The sequence below is a fragment of the Pan paniscus genome, chromosome 16, assembly GCF_029289425.2.
Source record: "Pan paniscus chromosome 16, NHGRI_mPanPan1-v2.0_pri, whole genome shotgun sequence".
NCBI classification, from domain to species: domain Eukaryota; kingdom Metazoa; phylum Chordata; class Mammalia; order Primates; family Hominidae; genus Pan; species Pan paniscus.
In genome coordinates, this window is record NC_073265.2 from 68,917,229 (window position 1) to 68,933,151 (window position 15,923).

A 15,923-nucleotide genomic window follows, 5' to 3' on the forward strand; every position below is an offset into this window, starting at 1 on the left:
TGTCATTAAAACCTTATTTGAGAGGTTTTTAAAAAGAATAATGGGAGTATATTTTATATGAAAGACATACACTAGCTATAAACATTCAACTGATACCTAAGAGTACAAAAAAGAAAACAAACAAAAATCTCCTCCAAATCCAACCCCCTCCCTGTAAATCATCATCCCTACTGGGGGACTATCATTGCAGACATTGCTCTCTGCATTTATACAGCAACTGGGACTATGTTTCTCATGTTATTTAAATAAAAGATTTTTAATTTAATATTAATTGTATTTAACAGAAGAAAGAAGAATTGCCAAGAAACTGAAGAGATTGCTAAACTTCAGATAAATGTTTCTTCACCACAGAGATATTCATTTGTAAAAGTTCTGTCAAAACCAGGAAAACTTTAATTAAAAATGAAAGAGGTGGAAGTCATTTTTTTAACTTTATATTTGAATTTTGGACAAATGCTGGAATTCATTCATTCATTTGCTATCCACCACATGCATGACTCTGCAAAGGCACTGGCAATTTAATAGTGCAATCAATAAATATGAAAATTTCAGATGGGGACATGTGCTAGGAAGAGAAATAAAGCAGAGAAAAGTGTTAGAAGGGCCAATTAAGATCAGGTAGGCATACAGAGCTTCTCTGGGGATAAGAGAAGCAGCCTTAATGAGAAGGAGAACTAAGGCATGAATACATGTGGGGAAAGAGCATCCTAGACAGAGAGAATTGCAAATGCAGATGCCCTAAGGCTGGTGTCAGTCCATTTTTGTGTTGTTATAAAGGAATAATTGAGGCAGTGCTATTTACAAAGAAAAGAGATTTGTTTGGTTCAGGGTTCTGCAACCTGTACAAGAAGTATGACGCCAGCATCTGCTTCTGGTGAGGGCCTCAGGAAGTTTCCACTCGTGGCAGAAGGCGAAGGGGAACTGGTGTGTGCAGATCACATGATGAGAGTGGAAGCAAGAGAGAGGAGGTGCCAGGTTCTTTTCAACAATCAGTTCTGGAGGAACTAACTGCATGAGAACTCACTTATTACCGTGAGGACTGCAACAAGCCATTCATGAGGGATCCACCGCCATGACCCAAACACCTCCCACCAGGCCCCACCTCCAAGATTGAGGATCAAGTTTCAACATGAGATTTTAGGAGGACAAATATCTAAACCATATCAGCTGGACCAGCTCAGCATGTCACAGCAACAGCAAGAAGGTCAATGTGCTGAGACTTGAGTGAGCAAGGGATAGGAGATGAGAGGAGGCTGGAGGCCAGGATGTGCAGAGCCCGATAAGCCTGGGTAAGACATTTAAGGTTTATTCTGTTTGTAATGAGAAGCCATTCGAAGGTCTTGAGCAAGGAAATGGCATGACCTGGTTTACATTTTGAAAAGATTGCTTGAACTGAGCCATAGAAAATAGCTCTGGTGGGCCAGGGCAAGAACAGAAGCAGAGAGATAAATTGACAAGTTATTGCTATCTTTCCAAAGCCAGAGCCAAGAAGACTTGCTAGTGAGTGGAATATGGGACATAGATTCGCTTCCTAGGGCTTCTGTACCCAAGTAAAACAAGCTGAGTGGCTTAAGACAATGGAAATGTATTGTCTCACAGTTCTGGAGGTTAGACATCTGAAAACAAGGTGTCAGCAAGGTGATGCTCCCTCTGAAACCTGCAGGGCAATAGTTCCTTGCCTCTTCCTAGCTTCTGGTGGTTTGCTGTCAGTCTTTGTCATTCCTTAGTGGGCAGCTGCTGTAAATTCAATCTTTGCCTTCACTGTCACACAGGGCATTTCCTGTACATCTCTGTCTTTACATGGCCATCTTCTTACAAGGACACACATCATATTGGGCCAGGGGCCCATGCTATTCCAGTATGGCCTCATCTTGACTAATCACACCATTTCCAAATAAGGTCACATTGTGAGGTACTGGTTGCTAGGATTTCAAAGTATCTTGTTTTTGTTTTGTTTTGTTTTGGTGTTTGTTGTGGGGGGTTAGGGGGCAATATTCAATCCATAACAGGTTGTGAAAGAAAGAGGGAAGTTGAGAAAGATGCCTTGGCTTTGGGCCTAAGCAAAGTGCCCTATATGGGAATGGGGGAGAATGAACGGGAGAGGTGTGATCAGATTTGTGAGAAGAAGTAAATAAAGAATTGCTTTGAACATGCTATGTTTGAGGTATCTATGAGACAGTTGAGCTGGGAGAATAGAGAAGCCAGTTGTATTTCCAAATTTGGAGGTCAGAATTGGGAAATGGGCTGGGTAAATTTGGAAATCATAAGTGTATTAGGGCTTTTGATGCCATGAAGCTAGATGAGATTGCCTAGGAAGCAAATGCAGGCAGAAGAAAATGATCTAAGAGTTGCACCTTGGGACACTCCAACATTTAGAGGTAGTGAATAAAAGAAGGATTGAACTAAGAATAAGAAGACAGTGACAGAGCTGGCAGTGGGGTAGGAGGAAAGGCAGAAGAGTACAGAGTCTCAGAAACCAAATAAGAAAGTATTTCAAGAAAGAGGGAGTAACCTAACGCATTAAATAAGCTGAAGGATCTACCAAGATGAGCATTTGGAATTGACCATTAGACTTAACATGGAAGTCATTGGTGACCTTGACAAAAGTTTCAGTTGAGTGGTGGTAATTAGATCTGTTTCAAGAACATGGGACATGAAGAAGGTAAGTATAGAAAACACTTTAAAGATGGTTTTGCCTTTAGAGAAGATAAATAAGGTTATAATTGGAGGGGCATGTGGATTCCAGGGATAGTTATTTTTTATATGGGAGATATTGGGGTATGTTTAATTGGTGACAGAAATGATTCAGTTGAAGGGAAAATTGTTCTTGAAGGAGAGAAATGATCATTAACAAAGCAAAGTATGAGTAGGACAGAGGGATTGGAATCCAGGGCACAAGAACGAAACTTGGCCTTGGGCAGAAGCAGAGAGAGTTTATAAGAGAAGGGAAGACAAAGGACGTAAGTACTGTAGATATAGGTAGGTATGCAGCCCTAGTTATGGAAAATACGGAGGTTATATTCTGATTACTTCTGTTTTCTTATTTTTTTTTAAAAAAAAAGCTAGATCATTAGCTTAGACTGAAAAGGGGATGAGGGTGAGGTGGGAGGTTGGGAAGAAGGTTGAAGTGGTTATTCAGGAGAATGGACAAAGGAACTGACCAGAAAAATGGATAAGGCTTGCTGAGTTACATGGTCCTAAATTAAAGCAAGACTATTGAGTATGGTTATGGTTTTTTCTAGTCATATTTAAACAGGTGAAAAGTAAACAGAATACTGCCTTTAGCCAAATTAGGCAAGTATGACAGAGGGAGACAGGGGTGAGAGAGTTAAGTGGTTAAGCAAATGAGTGGTTATAATGATAAACCGTGGAATTCATAGATAAAAATGAAAGTAAAGAAATGTAGTGGACTTAACTGATGACTGGGAGGTCTTCATAGGTCAAATAATTGGTAGAATTTAAACTAGAAGAAGTGTGGCAGAAAGATCATAGAATGGGAAACTTGAGTCAAGGTTTTGAAGGTGGTGCCATTACTAATAATTGGTGGCTGAACTGTGACAGAGGAAAAGACAAAGAAAAAGGGGAATCAGGAAGCTGAGAGGTCAGACTTTTGGATGAGCAATCTACATGGATGTTGAAGTCACCCATGATGATTATAGAGATAGGCAGTAAACCAATTGCTAACTTTCAATGAATAAATGATCAAAAGAGAATAGCCACAAAGATTCGGCATAAGTGCTACAAAAAGGGTAAATAGGTAGTGTAACTGATGACATTTGCTAAGGAAGCTGGAAGGTTTAGGGAAAAAGAAAAAGCGACGGTCAGCTAGCAGCAATGAAAAATCAAGGACACCTACCCCTTTGCTAGGTCCTATAACATTGGGGTATCATGTTAATGGGGGATTTCTTCTCTCCTTCCTAGCACTGTTCTTCTACCCTTCTCCCCTGCTCACTCATCTTCCCAGATGACCTGTTCACAGCTGAGCACAGGAGGAAAGGGAATTTAGGGAAAGATCTTACTTTGCTGGTACCTTTGTGACATCTGGAGACTCTTTTAGGGGTTTTTTGCAGTTTGGGAAACTGGGAAATTCCAATGGAAATTTTTATGATGTGGGTGATGCCTTTCCTCTGGCCTGGCCACATATGACTCCAACTCCTGAAACCTTGCATCCAGAGACAGGTCTTGTATACATTCCTGTTAGAGCCCCCACTGCCCTCCCAATGGATCTTGTGGACAAAGTCCCTTGGGCGAAGTCTACATTCCATGCTGGTTTTCCCAATGCCCACATCTGCTGTATGGGAAACATTCCTGAAAGCTTGCCCCTGCCAGTGGTGGAAGTGGCACCTACCCCCAAAGCAATTATCTTCCTCTTTGTTCTGCTTCCTGTGGTCGAAAGCTTGCTGCAACCTCCTGCCTTTAGATCTCATATTCCTGAGTCTACTACTAGTCCATTTTGTCCCTTCAACCCTCAGAACACATATCAAGTTCTAAAGGTGAAGACCTTCACACCAAGCCTGAAGTAATCTCAAAGCATCATCCCTCTCATTCTCCAGAGATATTTTTTTCTTTCTCCTTGAGTGTTCACTCTTTCAAACACTCCAGGAGAGTGATGGACTAAGGGATCAAAATATAATCCCTTAATATTCTTATACTCATTGTTCTTTTTGTCTTTGTTTTTGTTTGCTTTTTTTTGCAGAGACAAGTGAACATTTATTTTTGGTCCTTTCTTCCTATGTGTATTTCAAATCTTTTTCAAAACAAGGCCCCAGGAATCTCCAGATTCAATTATGTCCCTGGGCTTGGTCAACCACTGCAGGAGTCTTAGGGAGCCTTGTACAAATGCTAGAGTTACTCATTTACCAACATTAAACCCTAGGATAGAAGATGCACCAAAGCAGGACTCCTTCTTCCATGGAATGTGCTGATTTCAGACAAGATGGCAGCCAATGTAGAAAATACTGGAATTTTTCCTTGGAACTGGATTGTGATGAGAGGCGCTTGCCATGAACATAAACTACTATCTTTTCTTTGACCCTTCCTTTCCAGTTTTTGAAGATAAAGCAGGAAATAATCTTCTCTGAAGATACTCAATAAAAATTCCAAAAAAAAAAAAAAAACCAGAAACACGTGCTTCCACTTCACTGATAAAAATTGACTGCAGTTTGGCACCTGGGTCTAGTTAAACAGGCAGATGAGCTGATTGATGCGTTCACCCCAATAGCCAGGTGTGCCCATCTCCTTGAGGAAGCCCACTCTATTTTTGGTACCATGACGGGCCACTGAGAGGGCACAAGAACCATGAGATCTCCTAGAAATGCTTCCCTGGGAAGGCAATTTCATGAATGAGATCTTCCAAGCAAATGACACCAAACTTCCCCAGATGCTCCTCAATAACTGTGTTGGCTGTCAGAGGGAGGGTCTTATTCTTGACCTTGGCTTGTCCATGTTTCAAAATGAGTTCCAGGACAGACATCAGATTGGGAAATCCCCAGGTCACATAAGGTTCCACCACACGCAGCATTTTTAGGTTCTGGGGAGTGACTTTTACAAAGACACCACTAAAAATTTTCTTTAGGCAAAGTCTTGCAATGGTTCTCTGCACCAGTAAACTCATGCCATCAATCCTTTCCATGTGTACAACAAAGCCAAGGAATGTTTATCGGGCAATTCCAAGGCATGAGATTTCACTTCTAGTCATCTGAGACACACCTTGTCATGTTTCTGCTGCCAGAAATCATGTAGGAATGATTCCAGTCGCTTAAACCTGAATCCTTTTCCTTTCCTCTGCTCCTTCTTTGCCAAAAGTGCCTCCTTTGCCTGGGTGGCTTTGAGAGCTTGATAAACCTTCCCCTTTTTCAGGAGATTTTCTGGAACCAAAGAGATTTTTCTTTGCTCTTGCTCCACCATCTTTCTAGTGCTGCAGCTACTGCTTTTTGAGATGGAGTCTCGCTCTGTTGCCCAGGCTGGAGTGCACTGGCGCAATCTCAGCTCACTGCAACTTCTGCCTCCTGGGTTCAAGCAATTCTCTTGTCTCAGCCTCCCGAGTAGCTGGGACTACAGGTACGAGCCACCATGCCCAGCTAATTTTTGTATTTTTAGTAGAGATGGGGTTTCACCATATTGGTCAGGCTGGTCTTGAATTCCTGACCTCAGGTGTTCCACCTGCCGCCTCCCAAAGTGCTGGGACTACAGATGTGAGCCACCATGGCCAGCCTCTTATATTCTTACTATGAGAATATTTTTGGCCATTCCCTCCAAGAGTTCTGCAAATGGAGTCCAGCACCAAACTTTGAAACACGGGGAAAGGTGGCACCTAGTGTTTTATCCTTAGCCTTAGGAACCTCTCCAGATACACAGAGAGGAAGAGTTCGGTATTAACACACTGCTGCATTAGTAACTAATATTCTCATCCTTCTTCACTCCTAACAAAATTTAGATCTTGTTAATAATTTTTACTTCCCAAGGTTCATAAATCTTGGATTTGGTTCTATAACTCCCACAATAAAAGGACTACCAGTGCTTTTTCTTTTTTAAGCTTTTTAATTCCTCAGGAGGGAGGGGTGTTTAATTTCTTGGTTGGCTGGATTTCATTGTCAGTTAGGTTGTTTTGCTCACATATGCTTTACTCACATTATGTCTGAGAAAGACCTTTGCTCAGATACTCAAAAGATATCTTGACTACATACACTACTCACATGTCATATTTTCTTCTGCTCAACACCTTACAGATATTGCTCCATTGGCTTCCAACTCTAAATGATCCTCTAGTCCTTATATAGTGGACTCTCCTTTTATGAATTGGAGAAATCAATGACCGCCTTGATTTTACAGCTGAACAGTAGGTATTCATGTTCTTGTTTTCTCCCAAGTAAAGCTCATATGTGCTATAATTCTCATTGGAGTATTTCCCACATATGGTCTTCATATGCAAGAGATGATTATATTGGTAGAAAATCATTGGGTCAAACCCTCTTTTCCCTTGAACTTTAGACATTGTTCCATTGTGTTCTGGCATTGAATATTGCTATGAAAAAGTATTAGGTCAGCAAGGTTTTGTTCATTTGTAGGTATCCTGATTTTTCTGCCTAGGTACTTGAAGAGATCTTTCTTCTTTTCGAAAAGGTTTATAAGACATACATGCCACCAAAAATCATATGAAAAAAAGCTCAACATCACTGATCATTAGAGAAATGCAAATCAAAACCACAATGAGATTCCACCTTACACCAGTCAGAATGGCTACTATTAAAAAGTCAAAAAATAACAGATGCTGGCGAGGTTAGGGAGAAAAAGGAATGCTCACACACTGTTGGTGGGAGTGTAAATTAGTTCAGCCATCGTGAAGGACAGTGTAGTGATTCCTCAAAGACCTAAAGACAGAAATACCATTCAACCCAGCAATCCCATTGCTGGGTATATACACAAAGGAATATAAATTGTTCTATTATAAAGACACATGGATGCCAATGTTCACTGCAACACTATTCACAATAGCAAAGACATGGAATCAACCTAAATGCCTATCAATGATAGACTGGATAAGAAAATGTAGTACATATACACCATGGAATACTATGCAGCCATAAAAAGAATGGGATCATGCCCTTTGCAAAGACATGGATGGGGCTGGAGGCCATTATCCTTAGCAAACTAACACAGGAACCATAAACCAAATGCTGAATGTTCTCACTTACAAGTGGCAGCTAAATGATGAGAACACATGGACACATACAGGGGAACAACACACTGGGGCCTATTGAAGAGTGGAGGGTAGGAGGAGGGAGAAGATCAGGAACAACAACTAATGGGTACTAGGCTTAATATCTGGATGATGAAATAATCTGTACAACAAACCCCCATGACACAAGTTTACCTATGTAACAAACCTGCACATGTACCCCTGAACTTAAAATAAAAGGTAAAAAATAAATTAATTAATTAACAACGTATGTTCAGTAAATTCTAATGTTCTGCATCAGCATTCTATATCATTTTGTCAATATTTCCTGAAACATGGTGGGTTCTTTCAATATGCATATTAGATTTTTACTTATTTCAAGGAAAATTTTATTCTATCACAACTTTGGCTATATTTTTTGGTGTCACTTGTTTCTGTGTCATTTATTCTATAGTTTCTTGGACATAATTTATTTTGTTGGATGATGGTGGATCATCTTTATTAATCACTTATATCTATTAGTCCTTCTTGAACTGCTATTCTCTCTTGATTATTCTCTGCATTCAGTCGAGCCTTTCTTCTATGTTAGCAATTCAATTTTCAGCTATGGCCATTCTAATCCTTGAAAATTCTAATTTAGTTATAAATTACGTAATGCAGTTGGGTGTTTTTGTTTCTCTGCATTCCTCTTTTTTATCTTATCCTGTTTTTCTTTTTAAATCTGTTGTCAAACACTTATTTAATAAAATTCATAGTTTTATTAAGCTCTTCAGAGTAAAATACTCTCAGGTAATCTTTCCCATAAGTTGTCCTCTTTTGCAGACTGTTTATCAGTCTTTAGTGTGCTAGATTGATTTTACCTTTTCCTGTACTATTTTAATAAAACCATTATTTTTATTGTTAATAGTTACTGAATGGTTCTTTGTGTGCCAGACCCTGTTCTCTGCAATTTCCATATATTAATCCTCTAATTATTATAACACAACCCTGTCAGGCAGATACAATTATTTGCTCCATTTTAAAGGTGATGAAACTGTACGTTTGAATAATTACTATGATGTTTCTTTTCATTTTGCTCAGGCTTATGTGGGCACTTTCATCCACACCTTTTCCTTGCTATAGTTTAGTACAGATGAGTTTTCTTTGGTACCATGTTCACCTTAATATTATACTTGCTTATCTTCCCTTTCCAACTATAGTTTGGGGACTCAGAGTAATGTGTCCTATTATTTCTATAACCATAGAATTTGGAAAGAGGGGGAGAAAGACAGAACTCCCCCTTCAAAGGTTATATAAAATGTCCTGGGTTTGTTAACCTTAACTAAAAATGCCCTATTAGGTCTCTAAGTTCAGGAAAAAGCCTTGAAAAAATGAATATTCCTACATTTTTTCTCTGCATTAGATGCCATCCTAGGATGCTGCAGTGACTGAAACTGAAGCTTTTTCTCTTGAGGATTTTCCTTTATGTTTCCTCCAAGTAGCTCACTTACCTCCTTAGTGTATTTCTTCTGAAATTTGGGATTTAAGGGGAAATTCTCAAGACGTGTTAACAAGTCCATCTTCCTTCCCCCATGCAGCTTTGAGGTGGGGTAGAGGCTATGTTAAGACCCACAAGGAATCTTTCCAGTAAGGTTGATTTCTTTCTTAGGACCCCATTTTTAAAGTTAGGACACTAAATGGTATCCCTTCCTGCTTTCCTTTTTTATTATTTTCTATTTTTAATTTATGTGATCAGGTAATAGGGAGTTTCTATGACCTGGATTCATCCTGCTATCTTTACCGAAAACTTGACTGGTACTTTATGACATTAAATAAATATATCTGGTAACCAATGTTTGCTTTTCCCCAGAATAGAATATTTCCATTTTATCATAAAACACTTGTACATGTATGGCATTAAAGTACTGAGATTCAACTACAAGACAAGTCTTATGTTTTGTTTCATTTTTTATGTCTATTCTATGGACTAAGTATCACCTGAAAAAACACAGTCTTCAGAAGCTTTTAGCAGTTTTCAGACTAGGGGACTTCTAGAATTTTCCTCCTTTTTGTATGGTTACATTGGTAAAGATGTTTTAGTCATAGAATAGTTTCTGGACATAGTCTTCCTACAATCTAAGAATAGAAGTTGATCCTTTAAAATCAGACTTAGAAAAATAAATAAAAATTTACAAAAATAAAATCACACACAGGAACTTTAACTTTTACATTTTTGTGTAAAATGAATACGCAAAAAGTCTCAAAAGAAAAATGTTCCCATTACATATGTTTTAAGTGGATTTCTCCCCTTGGAAGCCACCTCTGAGGAGATATTTTTAAAATATTTTAAAATATAGCTTCTACAGTGTTTTTCCCAACTGCTAAGTTGAGACCTGATTCATACTTCTGATTTTTCTCTTTGGGACGGGAGAAGGGGGAATAGAAATGATGATTAATTACAAAAGAACCACTTCCGCAAAGCCACAGCAGGGGGAGGGCAAAAGCAGATGCCTTCTGATTCACTTTGAAGAGGAGATTTGCTCATCTTCCTTCTTTGGCTTGTGTTTTTGGCTTGTGCTGTCATTCGGCCCCCAACTGGGACGTGTTTTTACATTCATTTTGTCTTTAGAAAAGATATATCCAATCAAAAAGTTTAAGCTGCTCTTGACATTAATAAAGCTGATGAAGATAAAAAAGGAAAACCTACTGTCTTAGTCTGTTTCCTGCGGCAATAACAGCACAGGGCTCACTGTATTACCAGGGTCAGGGCTCAGTGTGTGACCAGGATTGGGGTTCAGTATGGACCAGGGTCAGGGCTCAGGGTGTGACAAGGGTTGGAGCTCAGCCTGTGATTATGACCAGAGTTCCATCTGGAGCTGCTCTCATAAGCTCATGTTTTCAGAGCCTTGGCTTCCCCTTAGAGCAAGATCACAAGGGCTCAGGGACTGCCTGCTGAGAGCAAGGTAAGGTAATCCTTAAGAGAATGGGCTGTGGAATAAGACAGGCTGGTTCAAATCCTGACTCACTACTTGCCAGCTCTCACCTTGGGCAATGTCCTGAGTCTCTAAACCTTGCATTGCTCACCTGTAAATGAAAATAAGAGGATGCACATGTGTTAGTTCATTTGTGCTTCCATAGCAGAATACCTGAGACTGAGTAACTCACAAAGAACAGGAATTTATTCTCTCAGAGTTCTGAAGGGCTGGGAAGTTCAAGATCAAGGTGCTGGCATCTGGTGTAGGCTTTCTTACTGCATCCTCACGTGGCAGAAAGCAGAAGGGCAAGAGAGAGCTAACTCCCTTCGTCAAGGGCATCTAGTAATCTCATTTATGGGGGAGAAACACTCATGGGCTAATCACCTCCTAAAGCCCCTCATCATTTAATACTGTCACATTAGTAACACGTGAATGTGAGAGGGAATGTAGTCAAACCACAGCATCTAGGTATGTCGACTTATCCATTCCTAAGGCTTCAATGCCAGGGACTTGTTGCGTCTTTAAGCTACATCTCTCTCCTGAGCTCCAATGCCTATTCAACTTCTCCATGCAAAGGGGTCTCAAACTCAGCATGTCACAAACCAACCTCAGCTTTGGCCACACTCACACTCATCAAACTGCCCCAGATCTCTCCTTTTCTCAGTGGATAGTGTCACTTATGCCAATCAGGAACTCAGGAATCAATCTTCACCCTTCCATCCCCTTCCGCAAGTCCAGTCAGGAAGCAGGTTATGTAATTCTACTTCTAAAACATCTCCCATGGGCATCCCTTTCTATCACTGTTGCCACTGCCATGCATCAGGTCTCTTTATCTCTTGTCTAAGAGATCACAATATTCCAGTTAGTCCTACGGTAGATGGTGTTTACCAAGGTAGCTGTGCCAATGTCTCCATCCCCCATGTCTTATGCAATATGACCTTGCCTCCCCCACATCAAGAGGTGGAGTCTATTTCCCTTCTTCTTAAGTCTGAGCTGGCCCTGTGACCTATTTCAACCCATAAAAGCAGCATGGTTGTAATGTGGAAGTAACTTCCAAGGTTGACCTTAAGAGATCTGCCTTTGCCACTTGGAATGCTCCCTCCTGGAAGTCAGGCCCTGTATAAGAAGTTCAACTGCCCCTAAACCACCATTCCATGAAGAATCCTAAGCAACTCTCTTCCCACTAGAGAGAGAGAGAGGCCATGCAGAGGAGCACTGGGGTGCCAGGCAGAAGGATGGGGCTTCCTCAGACCTTCCAGTCCAGCCCAGCCCAACCACCAGCTGAGCCACAGCCAAACCATGAAGAGCAGAACTTCCCAGTCCTGCTCTGCCTGGATCCCTGACCCACAGCAAGTGAGAAGCAAATAAAATGTTATTGTATAAAGCCACTACATTTTGGAGTAATTTATTATACAGCAATTGATAACTAAGACAGTTCCTCTGCCTCTAGTCCTGCTACTCTAGATCCTTGCCATCTTGCCACCAGCACTGTGTTCCTGAACTCTGCTGGGACCATGCCACTGTCTTCCCTATAGAATCCATGCCAAGCTTAACTCTTTGCTAAATATCCTTCTTAGTCAGCCCCCTTCTCTCCTGCCCAACTTCAGCTTTTGTCACTCCTTTTTTCACGCTTGCCTTTCCCAGTTCCCTCAAGGCCCCAGACATTCATCACCCCATGAGTTGTACCATGTGATCCTATATCCCTGAAATAGTCTTCCTTCATCCAAACTATACCTGGTATAAACCTAATGCCCCTGAAGTCTTAGAGGACCAATAGCTCTCAACTATGCAGCCCCTCTGCTAGCACCACTTGTCTACCGTCCCCTTCCTAGACCTGACCATATGCTGGAATCACTAGGATACACTGTTAACAACACACATTTCTCAACTTCTTCTCAACCTACTGAATCATAGCCTGTGGATGAGGCCTACAAATATGGATTTTTGAGGCACCTCAAGAGTTACAGACACAGCACAGCAGAAACTTGTATTAGGGCTGATTTTGTATTGTAATTATTTGCCGGGTTGCCTCTTTTCACCACTAGGCTGCCGTTCCCATAGGGCAGTAACCACCCACTCATCTCTGTGTCCGTGGGTTTAGCCTCCTCCCCTATTGAGTACAGGAATGAAGGAGTGGCTTTCAGGAGGTCTGAAATGCAAGTCAGAAAGGCCAGGAAATCAATGTCCTTCTTGAAGGAAGAAAGAAACCAAAGAAGCCAGGAACTGGACCTCAGTTCTTGTGCCCATCACGGGCAGCTCAGCACAGTACTTCCCACACTTGTCCCCTTAGTAAGCCCCCAGAGTACAGAGACCACATCTGATTCATCTCTCTATCCCAGAGCCTGGTCTAGTGCTTGGAATATAATAACTGCCATAAAAATTGATGGAATGAATGTTTCTTGTAAGCCAAGAGGAAACAGACCAGTTCTGATGGAGGCTTCTCCTATGGTTGGTTTCAGGCCATGTCCCTCAGGCTTGGTCTTGGTAACACTGATCTTAGCTGTTCATAGACATTCCCTCCCACACTTCATCCAGTTCTGAAAGGGCTGGATGCCAGTTAAGTGTCTGTCCTGCATAAAAGATCTGCCTACAGCTACCTATGAACTCTTGTTTAATTTTCACTCACAAAATGCTTCTGTACATCTCTGTGTCTGAGGGTGCTGCGTCATTATATCAAATCCCATGACTATATCCAGAAAAGTTAATGTTTATTTCTGCTGTGGGGTTCCACCCTGAGTAGGCAACCTCTAGCTAAGTGTTCAAGAGAACAGTTACTGATTTATTAAGGATGGAATGAGACAAATAGAGGCATTAATGACACAAAATCCGCTGAAAGGGAAATCAAGTGATGGAGTGTTTTCCTGAACAAAACATACTCTCTTTGGCACTAAATATTCAAAAGGCAGTTAAGGAGCTATCAATTCACCATAACTATTTATTTATTGAAATCAGATTTTGTATATTCTTACCCATCTTTACAGATTTTCTGTTAAAAAAATGTTTTTCTCAGAGATGTGTTTCTGGAGAACAATGAGAAAGATAGAGGTTTTGATTATGCAAAATCATTTTCATACTTTAACAAAGAGATCCAGAATTTAAGTCGGAGTCAGCCCTACAGGGAGCTACATCAATAAACAAATAGTTCCTGATGCCTTTAAGGGCCCTGAAAATGTTTCATGCACTAGCTGGCAAGCAAACATGACCAGCCCTTTTCCTTTAATTTAAAGCCGTTTATCCGCTGGTGGGTTTGATATTTGTGTTGAGAGTGAACCGAAAGCCTGCCAGCCAGTGATGCTCATTAATTCAGAGCTTTCCTGCAGAGCTTCATTCCTGCTTTTCTGTAGCATGGGCTCCCAGGATTTCCTGCCAAATGGGACATGGCCTTGTCCCTGCACCCGCAGGCTTCTCAAAGAAGCTTGTTTTTCCCAGTGACATCTCACACCTCAATCAGCCCAATTGTAGCATAACTGACTTTAATCATGTAAAGTATTTACTTTTCTTGAATCAGAGGTTCAACTCTCAGATTTAGTCCTTGAATTGAATAGCTGTGCAAGAAAGAAGCTGATGTGAATATCATGCACTTAGTTTCTATCTAATTGCATTTATTTAAAATATGTGTTTGTAAACCTGTCATATGCCAGGCACAGTTCTAAATGGTGAGGATACAGAAAGTAAGCAAAACAGACCATGTGCCTGCCTTCATAAAGTTTACATCATTTGTGAAGACAGACTATAAGTAGACAAAGAAATAAGATCACTTCAGATGGTGAACTGTGCTATGAAGAAGATAAAACAGAGTAATGAGATAAAGAGAAGGAAGCGTCTCTGAAGATGTGATATTTGAGCTGGGATATGAGTGTTGAAGAGAAGCCAGCTGTGCAGGAGTCTGGGGGAAGAACACTCCATGCAGAGGGAATGGAAAATGCAAAGGTGCTGTGGCTAGAACAAACTTGGAAGATTTGAGTGTTTATGAAATAGAAAATAATAATAATTAATTATTATTATGTAAATATATTACGTGAGTATATTATTTATATTATTTAAATGATATATATTACATAATGTATAATTAATGTCATAATATAAATATGTTATTATAACGTAAACATAGTATTACATATATGTAATGTGTGAGCAGCATCATGCAATGCAGAGGGCATGGGGGGTGTTCCCCCGGAGTGGGTAAAATGATGAGGTTAAGTAACCATACATTGATAAGCTATATACAATGTCTCTATCTATCCACTCAATTTAGAATCCCCAGTACATGTGTATTACTTGGAATGCCAGGTATAAGACAACAGCTATTTATTCATTTCACATTTATTCAATACTTACTTTGTGCCAGATGGAAGGCTAGAATAGGGATCAACAAACTTTTTCTGTAAAGATTGTGAGAGTGAATATTTTAGGCATTGTAGGCCACATAGGCTGTCTCTCACATACTGTTTTGTTCTTACCATGCTCTAAAAATGTAGAAACTGCTCTTAGAATTAGGGCTGTACACAAACAGCCTGCAGGTTAGGTTTCACCTGTGGGCTATAATTTGCCAACTCCTGGACTTAAGGTGAACAAGACATGTCCCTACCTTAAAAATGCTGTAAATCTAGTAGGGAAGAAGAGAAGAAATTATAATACAGAGTGACAGAGAAGACTTCACAACAGAATGAGAGGAAGGGAACTTCCTGCATTGTTATAAGGAAGGGCACTTAACTCTATATTGGAAAACCAAAGCACGCTTCCTACAGGAAGTGCCATCTAAGGTAATGAGTAGAAGCTGACAAAGTGAAGAGGGGAAGGTGAATATTCCAGGTTGAAAGCCAGCATTGGCAAAGGCCTGGAAATGAAAGAGATCACAGGACAAATTCTGGGAACTGCAGATCTCTTCATTATCTTTAAAATCAAGGGCTATAAACTCAAATTTCTATAGAGGCCAGGTGGGTACAAATCACAGAGTACATAAAGCGGCTATGGAAGGAGCCACAGCTCAGCAAGAACCCTGCTAATCTTGGTGCCAGTGGCAGGGACACAGTAGGAGGTGATGGAGACGGTGCCCTGTCTAAGGGGCAGCTGGTGCTTAACTTCTGCCTACTGGGGATGTGGCCCAATGTTAGCAAATCTGATTTTTCAGAAGACAAAAGAAGATGTTGATATCTTTGATAGTTTTGAAGTTTAAATATCTTTGAAATATTCCATATTGGCACTTGCCTGTAGTCCCAAATAGTTGGGAGAATTAAGTGGGAGGATTACTTGAGCCCAGGAGTTTGAGCAATGAGCTGTGATCATGCCAC

At 40.5% G+C, this 15,923-nt stretch overlaps 1 long non-coding RNA gene and 1 pseudogene across 1 annotated transcript in view; both read right to left on the minus strand.

Moving 5' to 3' along the window:
* Nucleotides 1-15,923, minus strand: part of LOC106633847 (uncharacterized) — a 231,038-nt gene that overhangs the window by 196,404 nt on the left and 18,711 nt on the right. The window lies entirely within an intron of this gene.
* LOC100978219 (ribosomal protein uL30-like) lies at nt 4,210-5,922 on the minus strand (annotated as a pseudogene).